The following is a 20522-nucleotide window of genomic DNA, read 5'->3' as shown; positions in this document are numbered from 1 at the left end:
TGGCACTGGTAATTGGGTGGGGGCAAGGGGGGGCTGAGGTTTACAGTAAGTGAACAGCGGGATGGTTTAGGCCGACAGAGCCAACCACTGATGATTGTCAACATGCATCTGGGTTCACGCATTTGAATGCTCCCACTTCATGCCCTGTGACAGTCGTGTTCAGGTGGCCTCTGTCTCTTCTCTGCTCTTTTAATGTAATTACATATTGCTGTCACACAGATAACTGACTCCTTCCCAGTCCACACAGGAAAGAGAATGTTACTAGACTGAAATGTCGGAAAATCAGCACGTATAGTGGAAATGTAATGTCTTTTTATAATTATGATCTGATATCAATATGAAGCATGTCTGGTGCAAGTGGGTGACAGCATTAATGAGATCAATTAGAATGAAATTACACAATTATATTGGCTTCAGGTTTGGTAGATCAACTTCAGCCTGTTATGGAAAAGGTCACTGTCATAACTAATTGATGCATTTGGTAGCCCTGTCGGTGATCAAAGTGATGACAGATACTTTATAGCAGATAATATGACAAATTCATGATTGTAAATGTATTATCAGACAGTTTTTGCATACAAACAAAAATTGTATACCCACGTATCATGAAAGGACTGTTTAATTGAACGTTGCATATTCAGTGAGCATTCGGGGTTTGATCTTGTAAAGGCTGCCGCTGCTTGTGATCCGCGTGTGGTTCTGTATCACGGGAGCCCATCTCAGAGCGGCGGTCTTACAGCAGTACAGCGTCCGCTGAGGTTCGGCGTAAGGCACAGAACCTTTTCCGTAAGACGGTGTTCTCTCCCCACCTTCAGTTCTCTCCGTGTAACAGCCATTGCCTGTTGTCTACACGTTCCAGCACCAACACCCCCCCCCCCCCCCGGTGCTCCCCTTTCATCACACAGAGCTGCCAGGACAGGGTGGGTGTCCCGCGTCTGTGATTTAGTGTGATTTTAATGGGGTGGGGGGGGGAGGGGGTGCTGGGCCTGCAGGCTGGGTTCTGCTCATGCTAAAGCAGTGCTGTCTCCAGAACAGAAGCTTCTGTGGTCTGTGGTAGAGGCACTCAGCTGCTCTTATATAATCCTCTTATTTTTCATGTAGTTGAATAGATTCCTATGCCGAGAGCCAGGATCAGACTGAGTTTACTATGTGACTGTACCTGGTGTGGACAGCAGTGTGAAGCATGACTTCACTGGACATGAAAGACAGTGCAGGTGTATTTACAATACCTGTACAAATGCTGTGTACCTTTGTGAATGTAACAATTCCAGTGCCACACAAAGGCCCTTTTAAAACACATTGTGAGCTCTTATCCAGGTCTTTCCATTGTTTATACCTCATAGCTTTACAAATAATACACTTGAAATAATACAATTGAAAACTGTGACTAAACTGGAACGATGCGTTGGTAATTTGGCTAAGAAGCGGCTTTTTGTTTTTCCTGGGAATTTCATTTTTGGTGCCTGGTTTTATGTGACTTTCGCAGTAAGCAGCTTCACTCATTACAGCTGTGTAACTGGGACACTAAATGAGTCTGACAGACTGTGGAGAAAAAAATGCAGGCAGAGATCAGAGGCTGTAAATCAGAGGCCATTACTGATAAAGTGGCTCTTTGTAAGGTTTATTACACCTTTCCCAACAGTACAAGCATCATCATTATTCTCTGGATATGTCACACGCATTTCGGTCTTGGTTTAGCTTCGCTACTGCTTTGGATAGGTACATTTTGTCCCAGATACAAAATGAAGCTTTCTGTATGAAAGTCTCACTCGGTTAGGTCCCCTCATGATCTCTGATGGGCCGTTTTTGCTCTGCCCTGAATCCGCACCACTCGTTCCTAATCGGTTTAGAGGAGCGAATACGGGCTTCAGTTTCCTTCTGTCTGCACGCATGTGATGTACACTTACATAATATTTTTGTTCGCAAATGTTCTAGAATAAGAGCAAATTATGTGTGGATTTATAGCTGAGAGAGGCGATCTCAGGTTGAGAGCATCCACCCACCGGAGATCCAGCATAAAGCAGGCATTTCTCTGGTTGAGAGCATTTCTTGATGCCAGAGAAATACATACTGCATGCTGAATCCCTTGTGGGTGGATAAAAATGCTTAATTCCACTGCCTAATTTTGGTTCTTGGCTTGGACAATGCTAAACTTTTTCACAGCAAGTGGTGTACTGTCATAGTTTACAGTTTATGGCAATCAATTCTTTGCAATAGAGTTGCTGCAATAACTTTTACATTACTATATGTCAGTGTTTATCTCAAAGTAATTTAGAATAATTCTCAGTTTGGTTTTGTGTATGATCAAAGCTGATCTCATTTGTGATAGATGTGTGCCTTTCATCTGGGAATCTGCAAAGAGACACTATGAAACAGCCATTATCTCGCAGCACAGAAAAGCCCTCTCACCTGATCAAAGGTCAGGTGCGATTTGATGTTTGTGAAACTACTGTCTCAAGGGTTTTTCCCATTGCTGCACATTGCAATGCTGTAAACAGCGTGCCACCCTGTGACGCTTCTGTGACAGATCAGGAGCTAGTGAACCTCACCGCTGCCGTGTAGAAGGCCTCTGCATGCGAGCTGTGCTGTGGTGCTGTCGCTAGGTCTGATAGCCTGCCCTGAAAAAGTACATTTAAAAAAAAAAGTACATTGAGTACATTTAATATTGTGTGTTGGTTTATCTGAAATTGGGCAATGTTTTATTGACTGAAAAGACACTGCTCGCTCATTGCTCACTCTTTGGAATGCATTGATGCCATTGGCATTGTACATCTGATGTCTTGGTTTGGATGTATGTAAAGTACACACACAGGCACACATACACATGCATACACGCATGTACAAATACTGACATTCTTACTGAAAAATACAAATGCACAAGAACACACACACACACACACACACATAATTACTGACATTTTACTGGAAAATAAATGATGACCTCATCTCCACAATAAATGCTTTTGAATGGGTTTGTGGGTGATGGCAATAAACAGTCCCTTCTTCCTGCTAATGAACCTGAGGTAGGATGCCATCATCACTAGGAAACAGCAAGCTAAGGTCCACAGCACTTATAAGGGTCAGTTCTAATGCACGTGATGGTGATTTATGTGGTCTGTAGTAAAGTGCACGCAAGCAAGAGATACACAATTCACCATCTCAATTAACCCTGTGAAGACAATTGAGATAAATTGGTGATGTGAAAATATATAAACTAGGCTCTAACTAGGACATTGCTTGATGAATTTCCCATCACGCCAGCCTTGTTAAAGTTACAGGCCTCTCATTTCTGAGCACTTAATCTGTGTGCACTTCTTAAGCTGGTTACTGGTGCCTGAGAGCCCGAAAAGGTGCTTAATTAGAGACTCGCTCGTATCCGATGAGGTAACCCAACAGTCAGTGCTGCGGTGTTTGGCTCCAGCTCACTGGGCAGAGGCCAGGCCAAATGCTCCCAGAGCAATGGATTGGGACTGCATCCCATAGCTTTATGCAGTGTATAATTTGATATAAAAGCAGTTGCAATGTTGAAATTGACTGCTTGTTGAGTTGTCCAGGTTCTGTAACTGTGGTGTTATGCAGATGAGAATCACAAAATTCATAAAGGAGCTATGGCATGTGGGGCTATTGCATTAGGTACAAAATACTTCTGATGGGATTATTTGGAGAGAAGCACTATATTGATTAATAATAGAAAATCATTTTTGCCCTAAGTTCTAAACAGAGTGAGACTTACGATTGTGTAACTGGGAAAAGGAGTAAAAATACCCCTCGGATGTACTGGATGGTGGTACAAAGTAACCCTTTCATCCCTCAATTCCCTCAAATTCAGAATTAAGCAACCAAATGCTTCCCATTTTAATTCCTTTTATTAGTTCTTGTTCTGGGTTGTGGTGTAACTGGTAAACCGTCCTGTGCTGGGAGTGGTCGCACGGGAGTGCTGATGTACGAAACGCGTCCTGCAGTAGACGTCAGTGGATGGTAAAATAGCACAGGATTGGGGTTGGGAGTTATTATAGACTGTTTGGTATTGGCTCTTTCTTAAAGCAGTTTGATCCTCACTGCTGTCGTGCGATCACGCAGATGATCAGACAGCTGCTCCCTCATCAGAGCAGTCACTCCCAGTCACTTTGCCAACGCACTGCTCACCGCCGTAGTCTTCTTCTGCTTAGATCGCCGATGGCTGCTGAATAGCCCCAGTAGCCATTTTTCTATATCCTCCTACAAACTGCAGAAGTTATATTTCCAGGCTGGTTGTGCTGCTGCCACATGTTGATAAGGAAATGCAATTTGATTGGTTGTCATTTTCTAGGCGTTTTTGTGGCTGACAGTAAGTAATGACACACCCTCGGGTCAGTCAGGCAACTGTGGGCTTCCTGCTTCAGTGGTGTACTGTAAGTGCACTGCACTGGGACGAGGTCTATGCTGCTTGGCTGGTGGACTGCAGTAAAAGAAGAGTTGGCTGACCGAATGGATTTTAGAGAGCGTTTGTGCTAATGTGCCGTCACCAGAATTGATGGAGTACGTTGCAGTAAAAGAACGGGCCAACAAATACAATAAGAATAATTAGAAATAAAATGGAAGGTGCATGTTTTTTGGACATTTTTATTGTCAGATTAACTAATAAAAAAAATATATGGTATGACTTCACAGTCCTGCACTGAGGAGGTTTTGATTAGATCTTTACTGGCCCAATGATTTGTCCTTGTGATTCATGGGCCTGTAAGGGTATGAAAGACAAGACAAGATACAGTTAAACCAGAATCACTGAGCATCCCTGTGAGAAAATCTCATCCAAATCCCGGAAAACCTTGCCCCAGTAATATTGTTTAAAAGGATGTGACAGCCCATCTCATGGGGCACATGAGCAAGCTTGGAATGACATCCACAGTTAGTCTCCTGTGAAGCAAAACAGCCCCAGAGATCACCCTGGTTGCACTCCTTTTTTCAGGAGCGTGAATTGATTTGCACTCATTTTTGGATGTAACTGAATTCAGGCCGGTTTGCTGACAGTGGAAACTCCCTCCTCAACACCCCCCGGACCCCCCCTCCGCAGCTGAGATTTCCATCCACCCTCCTGTGTGACTCACATTCGGCTTCTCTGACAAGAACAAGGACCGAAGATCAGACACAGGAGCTGCCTGGGACTCCACATTTCAGTCTGTCTTTGAGCCTGTAACAAAACCTTAGTCATAGTCGAGCAGAAACATGGCTCACGTAGATGGGGTTTCTCTATGTTCAGTTGTGCTGTAACCGAACCGCCATCTCGGCTCAAGAATAGGCCTAATCTCAGAGTGTTGGGTTTAACTACTGGGTGTGACACCAGCTCACCAGCATGTACGGGGAAACCAGGCTGCCACCAAAGGCGTTCTTTCACAAATTGCTGTTGAGTATTTATGGACATGATAAAACTGAAGATATAAAATCCAAAAAACTACATTTCTATAGCACACTATGAGGGTAACAAACACAAAAAACAATAATATTCCTCGAAAAAATTCATTGAAAAGCCCTGGTAACTGTTGCCAAGCTAACATACTCTAATCACAGGAAAGACGGAACAGTTTGGAATATTTCATTGTTTTTTTTTCACAGTGGTGTTGTGCACGTGAACATGCCAAAGTCCTGTGTAAAGAACAAATGACCTACAGCATACTCATTTTAGCAAAGGGCCATTACAGGTTACCATTTCACAGATAAGCATATCACGCTTGCATGCCATGTGTGCCCTCCACACACGCGTTTAAAATAAGACTGACAGAACGCCATTGGTTCAAGGGAGATTCAGCATGCAAAACTAGACTAGGGGCTCCCAACCTTGGTTGCAGAATCTGCTGGTTTATGTTTACACCATAAAATCAGCAGATTCCAATTCAGATTCATGAAACCAGGCGAAATGAGAGAAATCCACTGGTTTAATTGATCAGTGCTGAGTAATAACAAAAAACCAGTGCACACTGTGACTTTTTAGGATGAGGGTTGTGCATCCCTGGATTACATGGCATAAATGACCTTTATCCTAATTATATTGTAGTTGTGCTCCCTTATTAGCCTGTTTGAATGCACACACACTGAATAAGTGTGGCTGCTAAATCTTTGACATTTCCCATTCTCCATCTTCTTGTCGAGCATGTTTGTGACAGCGTCTCTGTAAAAAATCTATACAACTGGAATAGAATTGAATTGAGTAAAATGAATGAGGATTGCAACATTTTGTTTAGCCGTGTGGCTGCTGGTTGTACTGAAAGACTGGGCGTAGTAGCGAGTAGTGGAGAGTCTGGACGGAAGATGGGTGGCCCTGTGAGCCACTGTATGACGATGTCCAAATCCTGCAAGGTTTCGATTACAGGCCTGTTTAGTGTGCAAACACTCAAGATCCTTATTAGGCCTGGAATAATGCAGGCTGCATTTTTCTGCACAACTACGAGGGGAAAATAAGAAAAGCCTCTAACCCCCCCCCCCCCCCGACCCCCCCCAAAACACACACGCACACATATACACACACGCACACACGCACACACCAGGAACCTTGCATTCCATTTTCCTGAGGGGAATATAAATAAATAAAAGTGGCCTTTGAAAGATGTCTTATCGTACTTTCGAATCAGTTTGTTTCCCCTTCTGTCCAAATTGATTTGAGCTGATGGGCGGCTTCTCACATTTCCGTGTGATGGGATTTTCCTGCATAATGCATAACTGGAACACTCTGGGCCTTGAGCACCACTCCAGCACATGGCAAACGCGGCCTTGCAGCTCTTTGAAAGTGACCTGGCTATTTGTTAGCGCCATTACCATGCAGCCACACTTCACCTTTCAGTGCAGTGATGTAGCGTGTCTCATGCTCCGTGCGACATGCCCTACTTCACACCAGTTTGGGGGATATAGCCTACATAGATGGGAAGATTGAAAAGTTTTCACAGCATTACAGATTTGAATGACCTCATCACTTAATCGCCACAGACTTACACGTCTTGTGCTTAAATTACTGGCTGTCAAGTACAGTCTAGAGACCCAGTCATATAATTTTTCCGAGATGTTTAAACAGGGATTTACACCCCTCTTTGTTACTGGTATAAAATCTATTTGAATCATCCTGTAATCACTTTACCCTTTTCTGGTAAAGCATTTCTGCTAATGTCCGTTTGTCTTAAAAGCATGTTTGCCTGACTGAAGCTTTCTCTGTGGCTCAAAATATCCCCTCAGTATAAATGGAGGTCTGCTTCCTCTTTAATTTAGATTCTGGAGAAAGACATGCTAGGCCTAAAAAGTTCACCTTATTTCTCTCTGGCTTCTGTGCCATTGTCTATATGAATATAATATACTGTATTATACAGTGACCTGCAAAATGATTGGAACCCTTGATAAAATAAATAAATAAATAACATTGGTAATGAACTTGAATTTTAACTCAAAATATGGCACTACATAGTTTTTGGATTCTAATAACGATGCTCAGACTTTTTTTAAACAAGTGATAATTTTATTTTCCAAAAATATGTGCGTGAAATTTATTGCCACCCATTTTTCAGTGCTTTATGCATCCCTTTGAAATAAAACTTTATGGAGTCTTCTATAGTGCTATAGTGCCCGAGGGGCCACAACAGAATGCTGTGTATTATGATTGGTTCACTGAAAGGTTGGGGGAGGTAACAGCACCCAGTCATCTTGAAAGTGCCATTAGCATGGATGCTATGAAGCTTATGGGAGCTGTGCTAGCCGTTTATGGATGTGGGGCAGAAAGTATAAAATGGCTTTTAGGAATTCCGGTCTGTCAAGTGACTGTGAAAGTTCCAGAATGTTTTCTGATGCTCTTTACCTGAGCTGCCATATAGTCTTCCATTTGCTCTCTCATAGAGAGTAGGAAGGCTAGTGATTTAAGCAACTGCAGGAAGAGGAGGGAACGTTCCCTGGCCACAGCCTGGAGGGGGCACATATGCTGCTCTCCATCTGCTCTTGGCTCCGCCTCCTCCAGTGGGGGTGGGGCTGTGTGGCCGATCTTGCCGCTCCCCCCCGCCCCCCCCAACACCTACAGCAATTCAGCTGATCCTCCATCTGTTTTCTTCAGGGAGCTAATGGTAGAATTCAGGAACTAGGCTTCAGCCTCAAAACCATTACATTGTGATTGTGGTATTGGTGTTGTCATTGGTCTTTGTGTAATTTTTGACGTGTAGTAATAGTGCCTTGGTCAGTGCCTTTTGATTTTTTTTTTTACCCTTTCTCCTAGTTTGGAATGTCTAGTTTTATTCCTAGGCCGATTTCTTCTCTGTAGTGTCCCTATCAATTAGAGAGTGCACAGACATGCTCACACTCTCCTCAGCTCATCCCTACCTGGGCAATGCTGCAGCCATTTGCATGTCTCCCTGTGGGTTTGCTGTCTGCAGGAATGCAAATCCTGACAGTGGTAGTAGCACTGTCAGGAATCCTTGATGTCAGCTTGATCTTGATATCAGCCTAGTTTGATGGCCTTGGTCTGTGTAGTCTCAGACTGTAGCCATAGTCCTAGACTCAGATCTCTTGGACGTAATGTATTTGTCTTGCTTAAATCACTACACCACAGAGCTCTTAGTTTTTCTTGCCCTTTATTTCTATGTACGTTTTCTGTGTGTTTTACATTTGCTTGTTTTCCTTGTCGGATACATGGAAAGAAAAGATAAGCTGACATATGCAAATTATATTGCATGGTGTGAAATTCTGAAATGTGTAAGACTATGGTACATATGGTGATAAATGTTAGCAAGCCTAATTAAAACACATTTGTTGGTTTTTTGCTATGGAAGCCAAGACTAATTTTTCTTTATCTATATGATCTGCATAGTTTGTATGTGTGTGTGAGATTGAGTAAGACAAAGAGAGTGAGGGGGAGGAGTGGAGGATTCTTATGAGATAATCATAAGACTGACCTGACAGAAATAACACAGAGGAGCAACAGGAAGTGACATCACTAAATGGAACTGTTGTCCTTTGTAAGGCAGGAAATCATATGTCACCTCAGCAGGGTACACAGACGTATGAAGTGTGTTTTCTGATAATTGAAACACTTTGTACTCTTTGTTCTTTCAAGTCAGTTAACCCTCCTGTTATGTTGCGGGTCAAATTGACCCTTTTAAAGTTGAAATCTAGAAAATACTAAAATTATTTTTCAGTAGAACTTCTCACTGGCCTTATTAGTGTAATCACATTTTAAATGAAAATGGTTCATTTCATGTATTTGCAAACCCCCCCTGTATGGGGATTGACCCGGGAACATTTTTGCTGTACCTAAAAAATGAACAGAACAGGAGGGTTAACGTTTCAAGACTAACACAAGACTTCAGAGGTCACCCTGAAAGAGTCGTATGCCTGGGTAAAGAATGAAGTTCTCCCGAGTGCATGGAGGTGCATCTATCCATCAGTGTGACCTGCCGCGGTGTAGTGTAGCCAGAGAGGTTGACGGGAGGACACAGTGCTGAGCTTTTCTCTCAGTATAACGCTCGTCCCAATTGCTTCTGCACTCAGGAACCACACTGTCGGTAGCTTAAACGGACTCGTCCTACAGGGCTTTGGTCCGTGAGGCTTCAGCGCAAAGCTGAATTCAGGCATGGTGATTTCGGCAAACTATGCGCTTTACAAAACAGACCACCCCCATTCAAACAACAGCAACCCCTTGAGGTTTTGGCTAATCCTGACCAAATGTGTTTCTGTCTCTCCAACCATGGAGCCTCCCCTGCTTACTGAGCCAAGATGAGTTACTTCCAGGTTATGGTGTTGTATTACTGATTTGTGGCCCAGCAAATGTGCAGTTCCAGCAGTTAAAAATATCTTCTACTTTAAATGAAAATATGAATTATATTTATCTTTTAATTATGAAAGAAATTATTGTTTGGTTGTTTCATAAACAACTGAAAAAGTTGACCATCCGCTCTATTTTTTTAATGAACCACTCTAATAATGACCCTTGTCTTGTTGTGTGGAATGCACAATGGAACACTGTCTCAAGTTTGTTTAAGAATGTATTGACTTTTAAACGAAAAACAACCAAATTAAAGACAAACACAAAAATTAAACCAAACCAATAACAAGGAGTATGTTGAGCTCTGGTTAGATTCTTTATTTATTTAGCAGATAGTCTTTTCCACTTTTTCTTTATGACTTTTTATTATTGACTAAACCTGCTGAAGTGTACAACAGCAGCCTAGCCCTGGTAACTCACATGCTACTAATTTCTTCACCATTAGGCCACATTATCTCCCGATAACTGATACACAACACATGGTTCAGTGCTGATTCATAGACTAGCACCATGTACCATTGAAACCTGTATAATGCAGCAGTGATATCAGTGTTGACAACTCTAAAGATCTCAAGTCTTATTTTATTTACATTGCTGAAGACCTGTACAAAACCTTACGGCCTGCAGCTGTTTCTGGTCCTCAAACTTAAATTGACCCACAGTTTTGATTCTTGAGCAGTTCTTGTTTAGAGGGATGTAACGGCACAGCTGTGGTTATAGTTTTGTAACTTTTTCCATATGATAGTATGTGTGTGTGTGTGTTTGTGTGAGAGTGAGTGTATGTATGATGGTGTTGGAGCATAATGGTGTATCAGTGTGTGAAAAAGAAAGAAAAGAATGTGTGGGTGTGTGGGCTTGTGATAGTATGCGTGGGTGGGTGTGTGCGCTTGCGATAGTGTGCACGTGTGTGGGTGTGTGCGCTAGTGTTTGCGTGTGTGTGCGTCTGAGAGTGCCCAGACAGGATCAGATCTCATGCTGCGTAAGTGTAGCAGGTCGCAGTCGGGAATACGAAAGAGTGGAACAGAACTGTGCAGCTGTTTAGGGGCGGGGCTTAGATCTGCACTAAGTTTAATGCAAGTTTGGTTGAGACAGGGCAGAGTGTGAGCAGCTGATAAGACTCTGCTTGTAAACTGTGTTCATACTGATTCTGATATAGGCATCCTTGTTTATCTGTCTGTTTATATATATTTCAAATGCGAACACATATTTAATCTTTTTAAGACAAAACAGAATGCAGTTGTTCTTTTAATAACTGTAGCAATTTATTTTCTCTTGGCTGCCCCCATTGGTTCTGCACACACATGCACACACACATACCAATGCTTCTGTGTATATTATTAAAATGGTCGTTTGCTAATGTATTATATGCTATTTAGTTCAGATCTGAACTAATTTTGACCATTATGCTATTGCTGTTGTTTTCAAAAATTGTAGAGTTTAAACTTGTGTAATGGGACATTATACATTTTTGAACGAAAAGTACAAGCACAACACAGTTTTCAGTTATTGAATTTAAGACTGCAACTGAGATCAAAACCTGGAGGTTGTGGTACGTACTTGTGCCAGTGTATTTTATACATTTCTTCAGTGCTGATACCTAATAGATGTATAAAACCTCTATAAAAAAACCTTCTCTCCTAAAAACTAGCATGTTCTACTGTACTATCTGGACACCCCTAGGTCTGGGGTAGTTTTCATGGTTTGGGGTATGCCCCTTAGGCAAATCTTAATGCCACGGCATACAATCACATTCGAGACAATTCTGTGCTTCCCCAAAGGTTTGGGGAAGACCCTTTTCTGTTTCAGAATGATAATACCCATGGGCACACAGCGAGGTTCATGTAGAAATGGTTTTTTCTAGAACGGTGTTAAAGAACTTGACTGGCCTTCTCAGAGCCCTGACCTCAACCCCATCGAAAACCTTTGGGATCAGTTGAAAAGCAAGCTGCAGGCCAGGCCTAATTGCCCAATCAGTGCCTGACCTCACTAATGCTCTTTTGGCTGAATGGAAGCAAATCCCTGCAGCAGTGCTCCAACATCTAGTATAAAGCCATCCCAAAAGAGTGGAGGTTGTTATAGCAGCAAAGATGTTGGATGTCAGGTGTCCACATACTTTTGGCCATGTAGTATATATATGTGCTTTGTACTGGTCATGTCTCTGGATTTCTGGTGGAAGCATTGCAAGTTCAAATTCTGAGAGGTGCTGCTGCAACAGTACCTGAATGTTGATAGTAAAAAAAAATGTAGCATTAGATCACTAGTATAACTACTGTGACTGCAGCTCTTCTGATACATGTTTTATAAATATTTAATATTTTAAGTACAGTATATTCAAAAATAATAAATGTATTTCCTTGATTATGGTCATTTGAAGAAAATGTAGTGTTTGGGAAACACAGGGGGAGAGGGCTTGCTCGTGGCTGTTTTTTCAGGGTCACACCATGCTCAGATAAAAGGCTTCTTATTTCCTGCGAACAGCAGCCATTGTTGCTGCAATCAATAGCCCTATCTCCTCAGAGGAACTGAGCATTAAGATAACAATAACGCTACCATCAGCTGTAAACAGCTGCATTCCTGCTATCACTGTTTATCCTTCTGTCAGCTTACTTTGTATTCGGTGTCAAAACAGATGTAGACTCATATCAGAATGACAAGGAATTGTATTCTGTACAGCAATAAAATAATTTAATATAAAATACGAGTATATGATGAATTGGACATTGTAGCATAAAGGTTAGGCAAGTTAACTTGTAACTTCAGGCGCTCTATTTTCCGGCCAGCACATGGTGTGTTGCGAGCCATTGCACTGGAAAAGTGGTATTTTCATTAAGGATTTTGACGCGCCTGAGCCGCCGGGTGATATGTGGCACGTCGTGTGCCGACGTGGGTGGAGGGCTGCTGCTGGGGGCGTGTCAGTCAAGATCGAGCAGCGCCCTGCAATTTTGAAGCAGCTCATTGCAATCTTGGTGTCAGTTTAGTCTGCGATTTGCGCCCCTGCCGCCCACCTGCTCAGGCCATGTCTACTGCGCAAGTTGCAGCCCAGCGTACGGCTGATTTGCTAATTTTGTAGCTTTCCCATGTGCAGTAGTGCATGCATAATCATAGCCTATTCAATTTTATAATGAGCTTTAACATGTATTTCTTTGTCCAGTATTTTTCTACAAAAAATGAAGTTTGTGTAAAGAAATAAAAACGTTTTTTTTTTGCTTGTATACTTTATTTCAAAATACTGATGATCACAGAATGTCATTACCACTTGGTCAAGAAGATAACTGTTTCGAATACATTTTAAAGATGAAAATTGCTCTGAGAAACAACAACATAAGAAATGGCACAGATAAAAGTTTTAATGGAACTAAACTGCAGTGTTTCCATCATTTTTGCAAGTACAGTATGTGCAAGCCGCGTGCATTAACTGCATTAGTTATCTCCTCCCAAGCTAATTTAACATCATCTGGTAGCGCTCAATATCAAAGAGCCCAATAAACAACAAGCCATGTTATTGTTTTGTCTGGAGGGTATATCGTTAGGTAGCCTCAAAATAAAGTTTGTATGTGGAAAATCACTCGGTTCTCTTTAGTTTAAGGTTAAGCCGTGCCATTGTTGTTTAATAATGAAATCCTGCTTTATCATTTTTTTTATTTAAGTTGAGCAGTAGTTCATACAGAGTCATTTTACTACTGTGAATGAGATCACTGGCATTCCCTGGTTGTATTTTGTTTAATAAAAACTTGTTATTATTATTTCGTATAGTAGCTATAGCATAGCGTGATCAAATTTGAACAAATTTCTCTCAGTTATTTTAAGTGACCACACCCCCTGCTAAAGAACGTGTTGGGAGAAACGTTTCATTAGTACACCTTTATCCTTTTCTTCTACTGCAGTGGTAGACTACAGAAATTGTCAGTACACCCTGCTCAAAGCGTATGGCTCTTAAAGAGAATGAAAGGAGGTCCATTGGCTATGAATGAATCCAGCTGCAACACACCCACTGATAAAATATTCAGCATTATCTGGCCAATTTTCTACCTGTGCCATGCACTTTGAGCTGTGCACTCCTTGCCTCTTGTCACAAAAAAACCTACATTCAATAGCCATGCCCTCTGCAGTCACTACAGTATGAAACTTAGAAGGCTATCGATGGTGATGAGGTCCCGTCAGTGCATAGTTGCATAACAAGTTTGACAGTTGGTATTTTTGAATGCTAGTTTGCAATAAATTACTCCATATGTAAAATATATAGACTATGTAGCCTACATTTGTTGGTGTACTCAAATGAAGTCCCAGAGGGGTTTTGTATTTTTCTTTTATTTATTTTCAAATTTATGGAAGGAGGTAAAAAAATAAGTGATTTCAAATGCACCGTGTTTGTCAGACTGTGTTTCAGAAAAACGCATCATTAATTCCCCCAGAAAAAATAAATACTAGTATCCCCTAACTCCAGGATTGCAAGCAGTTCATAGGTCAGGCCTTCCATGGGCTATCAAGGCCGGTCAGTTATGTTTTTGAATTGTGACATTGTAGGATGCTTTCAATGGGAGAGGGGAAGGGGACAGAGGAGGTTGGCAGACTGAGGATCGGATAATTAGAGGTAAATAGAGGTATTTTCATAGAAGTAATGATTTGTATCTGTTTCTATGTTTACAAATACATTTTCTGAAGATGTAGAGATGGAGTCTTAGGAGAGCCCATGTGTCACTTAAAATAAAATAAAAATAAAAAAAAGCTGCACACGCACACACGTACACACAAATATTAACAAATGCGCACAAACCCCAGTTTGGGGTTCCCCACATTCATTCTGCTTTAGCACTAGGGTTTTTTTAAAATTTTGTTCTTAGAAGTAACCACATGGAAGCTGTTCTTCCAACCCTGTTTCCATGAGCTGATTTCTTGCTATCTAGGCAGTGTGAGATACTCAATTAAGATTAAATCAGTCCTGTTAACATAAGAAATAAGTCATTCTTTCCTCATTTGGTAAAAAACAAAAAAGTGTATTCCTATACTTTTTTGGATCTGTGTGACTGCTGCATCCTGCACAGTGTTCCAGGAGTATACATGCACTACTGTGGTGTTAAATTATCATTCAGACTATGGGATGTTCATTCAGTTAATTTTCAAAGACAAAAGTGTTGTCTAATTTGAATAATTTACCATCCTTCTTAGGGTGAAAATAAACTTTGTGAAAATGAAGATGCTTTGCAGCAGCAGAGAAGCCATTCGGGAATCCTGCTTCATGCGTGCTTCCACGGAATGGAAATAATATTTTACATATTGCTGTTGTTGAGTTGCAGTTGGGCCCGGACATCTGAGCTTCCATGTTCTTTTGAAGGTCCCACCCGTGCTTGAGTAGGGGTGAGTGCTGTGGGCCATGGGAACGAGACAGGAAGTAAACAACTCCATCACAATGCCTGGAGCCTTGACAAAGGCACCTTTTTATGGCTCATTTAGTCATTCTTTTTCAGGGGGAAAAACTTGATAAGCAACCCCAGTCAAACTTAGTCAGACATCATGAACTAGTTTTTATTCTATGAATAACCTCTGCAGTACGGTGCCAGGAATGGTAACCTGAGTGTGTTGCTCTGCCGGATTTATGCATATAAAAGAGATTTTTTGTGTGTCAGTTTTTTACTGACCACATAGATTATCTCACTGTCATGAGTGTATTGTTGATCACAATAATTTATCAATTGATGTGGGGTTTACTTTTATTTAACCAGTTGTAGCAGTTGAAAGCAGTTTGTAAATTATGTTAGCTACCTGGGCATGCATCAGCAAAGTTTCTGTCTCAGTATCAGAAAATTTCAGCCCTCATCACTGAGCAGTATTCTAACAGATTTGATGGCGTCCTGCCCTGATTTTATTGAATAACAGGAAACAAAAAAGAAAAAACGAATATTTGGCTGTACATTCAGGGTGACTTACATTATCTGATTTATTTTCCTGTTTCATGTCCAAAACCTAGCTTCGATTGTAATTAAAAACAAATTAGATCAACAAGAGAAAATGGCATTATATATCACAAAATAAAAAGCAACGGAGCATAATAGCATCTGGACAGTATCTGTTTCTGACACTGTTCCAGCACAAAACATGTCTGAATTATGAGATACTGTATGTAGACCACAGTTAGTGGTTTTGCAAGTCTATCTGTGCTTTGCAGGCCTTTGGCGTTTCTAATCATACCAAAAAACATTAACTTATAGCCACAGCCCTCCCACTCACTGGCAACTGATAAACACACAGACTTGGGGTGATAAATTTTACTCTTAAATGTACATGATTCATGCTGCCATCAAAATATTCAGAATTCCACTGGTCACACGGCACCAAAATAGAACTGCTTCAGCATCTATCCTGTGGCCACATGGCTCAGTAGAAAAGTTCTCGAATGTAAGTTTTGAATGCAGTGCCCAGCGAGTCTGAGGTCTCTGGTGTATTAGTCTTGAATGCCTATCGGACAGATGTTTTCTTCCTGCAGATAGAGCAGGGCTATGCCGTTTCTAACCCCCGTGGCTTCAGTGGAATTTAGCGCATTTCATCCAGAGCAGCGCGCAACGCTAGGCCCTGGGGAGTTAATCATCGCGAGCGAGTGAAGCCGAAGGCCGATGACGCCATGCGTACGTCATACGTCTCGTGGTGATGGCGCTGTGGGGACCGGGAAAGGAAGCAGACTTGTTTCCGTGGTTATCTCTGCCACCCTTTGGTCCAGTTTTTAATTATAGCAAGTTTTGGGGGACCCGGGGGATGGGGGTGGGGAGGGGTGGGTAGTGGATTGGATCGGCATGGTGGCTTCCTGCCCGGGTTCAGGGAAGGCATGCTGACGCACTGCTTGCTTGCGAGGACCAATCTCCTCTTTCCTTACCAGCTGACCTTTCCTTACCACATCGCCCTCTCAGCATTTTCAAAACATTACAGCCACTCTGTCTCCTTACCAGAGCGTCACAACAGAGAGGTTCAGGAGGCAGGAAATTGGCTATGAGGGGGTTAAAGGTCATGATTAGATTACTATGAAGGCAAGGTGGTTTGTTTACATTGGCCAGGTAGTGTGCTGCATGTGTCAATAAACAAGGCAATGAACATGCTGGCATAATGTACATACAGTACAGTATGACTAATCCCTAACAACCTCATGAGACTTGCATATATTGTCTATTCCACTGACATAGTTTGGAATTTTACAAATGGCATCCTTCTGTCGAAAATGAAGTCCCTGAGAATTTCAAGTATTCATTATTTTTTCTGTGAAACAAATCCATGGTGTACAGTGTTCTTCCATGTTCATTTTCTATCATGTGTTTGGCCCTGCCTTATGTTGCTGGAAAGTCTTCGCGTGTGTGCGCTCGAGTGACACTGCAGATTGAAACCATAGTTATGTTGCTAGCTGTCCATGTCAGGGAGGTGTCCTTTGGGCTAAGGATCCATCCGCTGAATTTGCTTCTTCTCCTTGAGAGATAGGGTTCTCCTCTGAGCATGGCTAGCTGTCCTGTAGTATTGAGTGGCTTGTAGTGTGTAAAACAGTCGCTGGTTCACAGGTGAGTGTCAGAGGAGTTTATGTACTTCAGTTATGGTGATCATTATTTATATGTAAGTGGAAAGCTAGTGACTCGAGAGATAGAGTTTGTCATTCCAAACTGTAAAAACAAATTACTTTTATGAAAATAATTCAGGAATAGGTGCTTATTTTGTGCCTTGTCGTCACATACCGGTATCTCTGTAATGGCAGCAAATTCCATTAAGGCGGCAACAGACAGTCAGGAAGCAGTTACTGCAGGCAACTTTCTCAGTGCGTCAGTATGACCAGTCTATCCACCCACCTGTTTTACATAAGTAAATTTCCCTGCTGTTTGTGCGGTGTCATCCAGATCAATGAGGGAGGACGGTCGACTCTCCTTTGATACAGGCAGGGGAGCAGCTGCCGTGCTCTCAGCCTCGCTTTCCCCCCCAGGAGAAATGTGTGATGCGTGAGCCCCGTAGCCGCTGGAGTGCTGGCCTCTGCTTGCCTATCTCCAAGTTTGGTTCATTAGAATGCACATCCGCCCTCTCCATCTGATGACTTATTTACAGTGTGTCTCCTCACTGCTGGCTGGCATCCGAGCTGCACACTTACCCCCCCTGAGGTACTGCACTGAGGGATGGGAGGGGGGTCTCCGAGGGTCAGGACATTCTGATCTGTAATGAAGTACAGAAGTGCAGGATGGTAGGTATAGAACAGATACCTGAGCTGGTGGTTGTGGTTTCTGTACCTGGTTTGAAGTTGACATTGTTGTCATAGAGAATTTGAATGTGTAAAATGGGTCCTCAGAAAGGTGTACGTAAGACACATGATTTGTGTTCTGCGATTTGCTCAGAATGGCACTGTCTATCAAGCGAATAAACACAACCGTGCGTTCAACAACATTAAAGCATTGCGTTTTTGAAACTTGCATGCACTTTGGATTTACTGATGTACTCCATTAGCTACTATCCACTGTACAGTTTCAGTTGAGGTATTTAGTTAGGACCCTGACAGCACAGCGACGTAAGGCTGACATAGGTACTCTGTGGCACTCTCTCTGTGGGAGGTAGCTGTGACATAGAGTGGAGGTAGTTTGCCCATTGGGAAGATGTCATGCTACTTTGTATACGTCAGAATCACATTTGTGTCAAAATTATCAAGTAAAACATTTCAGATTGAGACCAAAGAAATAAATGTCCAAAAAAAAAAAAAAGGTTTCAACAGTCAAACTTAAGACTTTTGAGTTTGGTACAAAAATGAAAAATATTTCAATGTTTCAAATATTTCTATGCCTGTGCAAACAACTGTTGTGTTTGATACACAATTCAATGTTTAGCTTAATATTTTTGACACAAATCTGACGCTATAGCAGAGCAGCGGTAAGCAATGTAGCTGAGACATCTTCCCAATGGGCAAAGTCCCTCCACGCTGCGGCTACCTCCCACAGATGGAAAGTGACAGAGCGTCTGTGTTGGCCTTATGTCGCTTTTCTCACCATGCTGTCTGGGGAATGTCGTATCGTCATAACGACACATTACATAACATGCCCACAACGGTTCTGGAAAGTAAGAACAGTAGAATATTTTTGTGCCCTTGTTTCTTTTTTGGTGCTCTCGGTGCTGTCAGAGGTTTCAGTTCCCACCTCCACTCACACTGAAGCCGCTCTGCCTCCCTCCTGCCCCTCACTGAAGTGCACACGCGTCGGCTAGCTGACAGGAAAACGCTCATGTGGATCCACTCACAACAGGACTTCCTCTGGTGAAAAAGCTCAGGTCAAAGGGTCATGCCGTCCAGAGTTTACCACAGTCTGCAAACTGCCATAATATTTTGCACTTCCACCCTCAGGCTATGACTGCATGTTTTCGGTTGATGTAAACATGTTCTCCTGTAAAGCTGAGTATATGTTTGTTTGTGTTTACAGTGCCTTAAAAAGGTTTTCAGCCCCCAACTAATTTTGCTTTGTTTCACAGTCAAATAAAAATTTACCTGTGAATAGGATTTTTTAAAGGCTTACTAAATAACTGTTGCATTTGTTTAGTGGTTTGTACAAAGGAATTGTCTCTCACACAGTGCCAATGACAATGGCTATTACAGGGATGGATATGAATATATTGAATGCTTATTTTAAATGAGAAAATATTAAATCATCAACAAAATATTTTTGCTGGAGAAAAAAGGGCTTGAACACAGAAACAATGCTTTTGCTTATAACCTGGTTCGCCTCGGAGAGTACAGTTACTGGTAACTGATTCAGGGAGTGGATTATCTTCTTTAAATTCCAAATTAAAAGAGATTAATATTTGTATGATGGACGGACACCTGATTAATTAAGTTACGGAAATATCTGATTTCTGATTAACATATACTGTTTAACCCATAACAGAGAAAATCTACAGAGCCCAGTCCAAAACTGTGATATTACTCAGGTATAACACCTCCCCTTGGGATCTAGGCTGCAGTTGTTATTTATTTATTGTGCCTGTACTTTCCTTCTCTGCTCTCAAGCAGCCAATGGCATCTCCATGCGTTTTTGAGTGGGATGGCCAAAGTATGGCACAGACTCAAGCAGAGGTGGCACAGAGTGTTTTTATCTCCCGTCGGATTTCAGGGGTGGTCTCGAACATACAGAAAAAACAGAAATTATATTTTTTGTTTTAACTAAAAGTGAACTTTCCCTATAAAACGGGAAATATTCAGACCATGGTGGTATAGTAGCAGTAAGTAACAGTAGCTGCACTGGTTAAACTAGTGCTGTGCATTAATTAATTATTGTGCTTATGACTGTTATTAAAGATAAAACCCATGGGATTTTAGCCTGTCTGGTTCTGATATGAAGGACTGTAGTAAATAATTGGCCAATACTGAGTATCAATACCGATGCTTTAAAAAAGAAAGAAAAAGGATATGCTTTTTTCTTGAAAAAGTAGCATACTCCCCCTCAGTATATCAACTCCTTCACCTAGTGTCAGTGGTTCCTCACGTATGAATGTCCTTATTTTATGTCTATATCACCCCCTGCTGTCCATTATTCCTCAGCTCTCTGAGCGGATCAAATAAATGCAAATGAATTATTCAACACCTCTTTATGTTTCCAGCAGGGGGAAAAAACAACGAAATAAAATGGCGACTCACAAACAGGCACAGTTGTGTGCACACGCCTAACGGCAGTAATATCATAGACATGTACGCTATGCAGTTCTGTCCAACTGCTCGACACCCCAGGATTCGTTCTCAAGCAGTGCATGTGCTGTGAGATAA

General features: G+C 41.8%; 1 protein-coding gene across 6 annotated transcripts in view; it reads left to right on the top strand.

Annotated features, from left to right (window-relative positions):
• LOC135255309 (diacylglycerol kinase zeta-like) overlaps positions 1-20522 on the top strand; it is a 127787-nt gene that overhangs the window by 11065 nt on the left and 96200 nt on the right. The gene's annotated exons all lie outside the window — the stretch shown is intronic.

This window comes from Anguilla rostrata, chromosome 5 (assembly GCF_018555375.3).
Source record: "Anguilla rostrata isolate EN2019 chromosome 5, ASM1855537v3, whole genome shotgun sequence".
NCBI classification, from domain to species: Eukaryota; Metazoa; Chordata; class Actinopteri; order Anguilliformes; family Anguillidae; genus Anguilla; species Anguilla rostrata.
The sequence above is the reverse complement of the archived record's forward strand: the minus strand, read 5'-3'. Positions and strand labels throughout refer to the sequence as shown.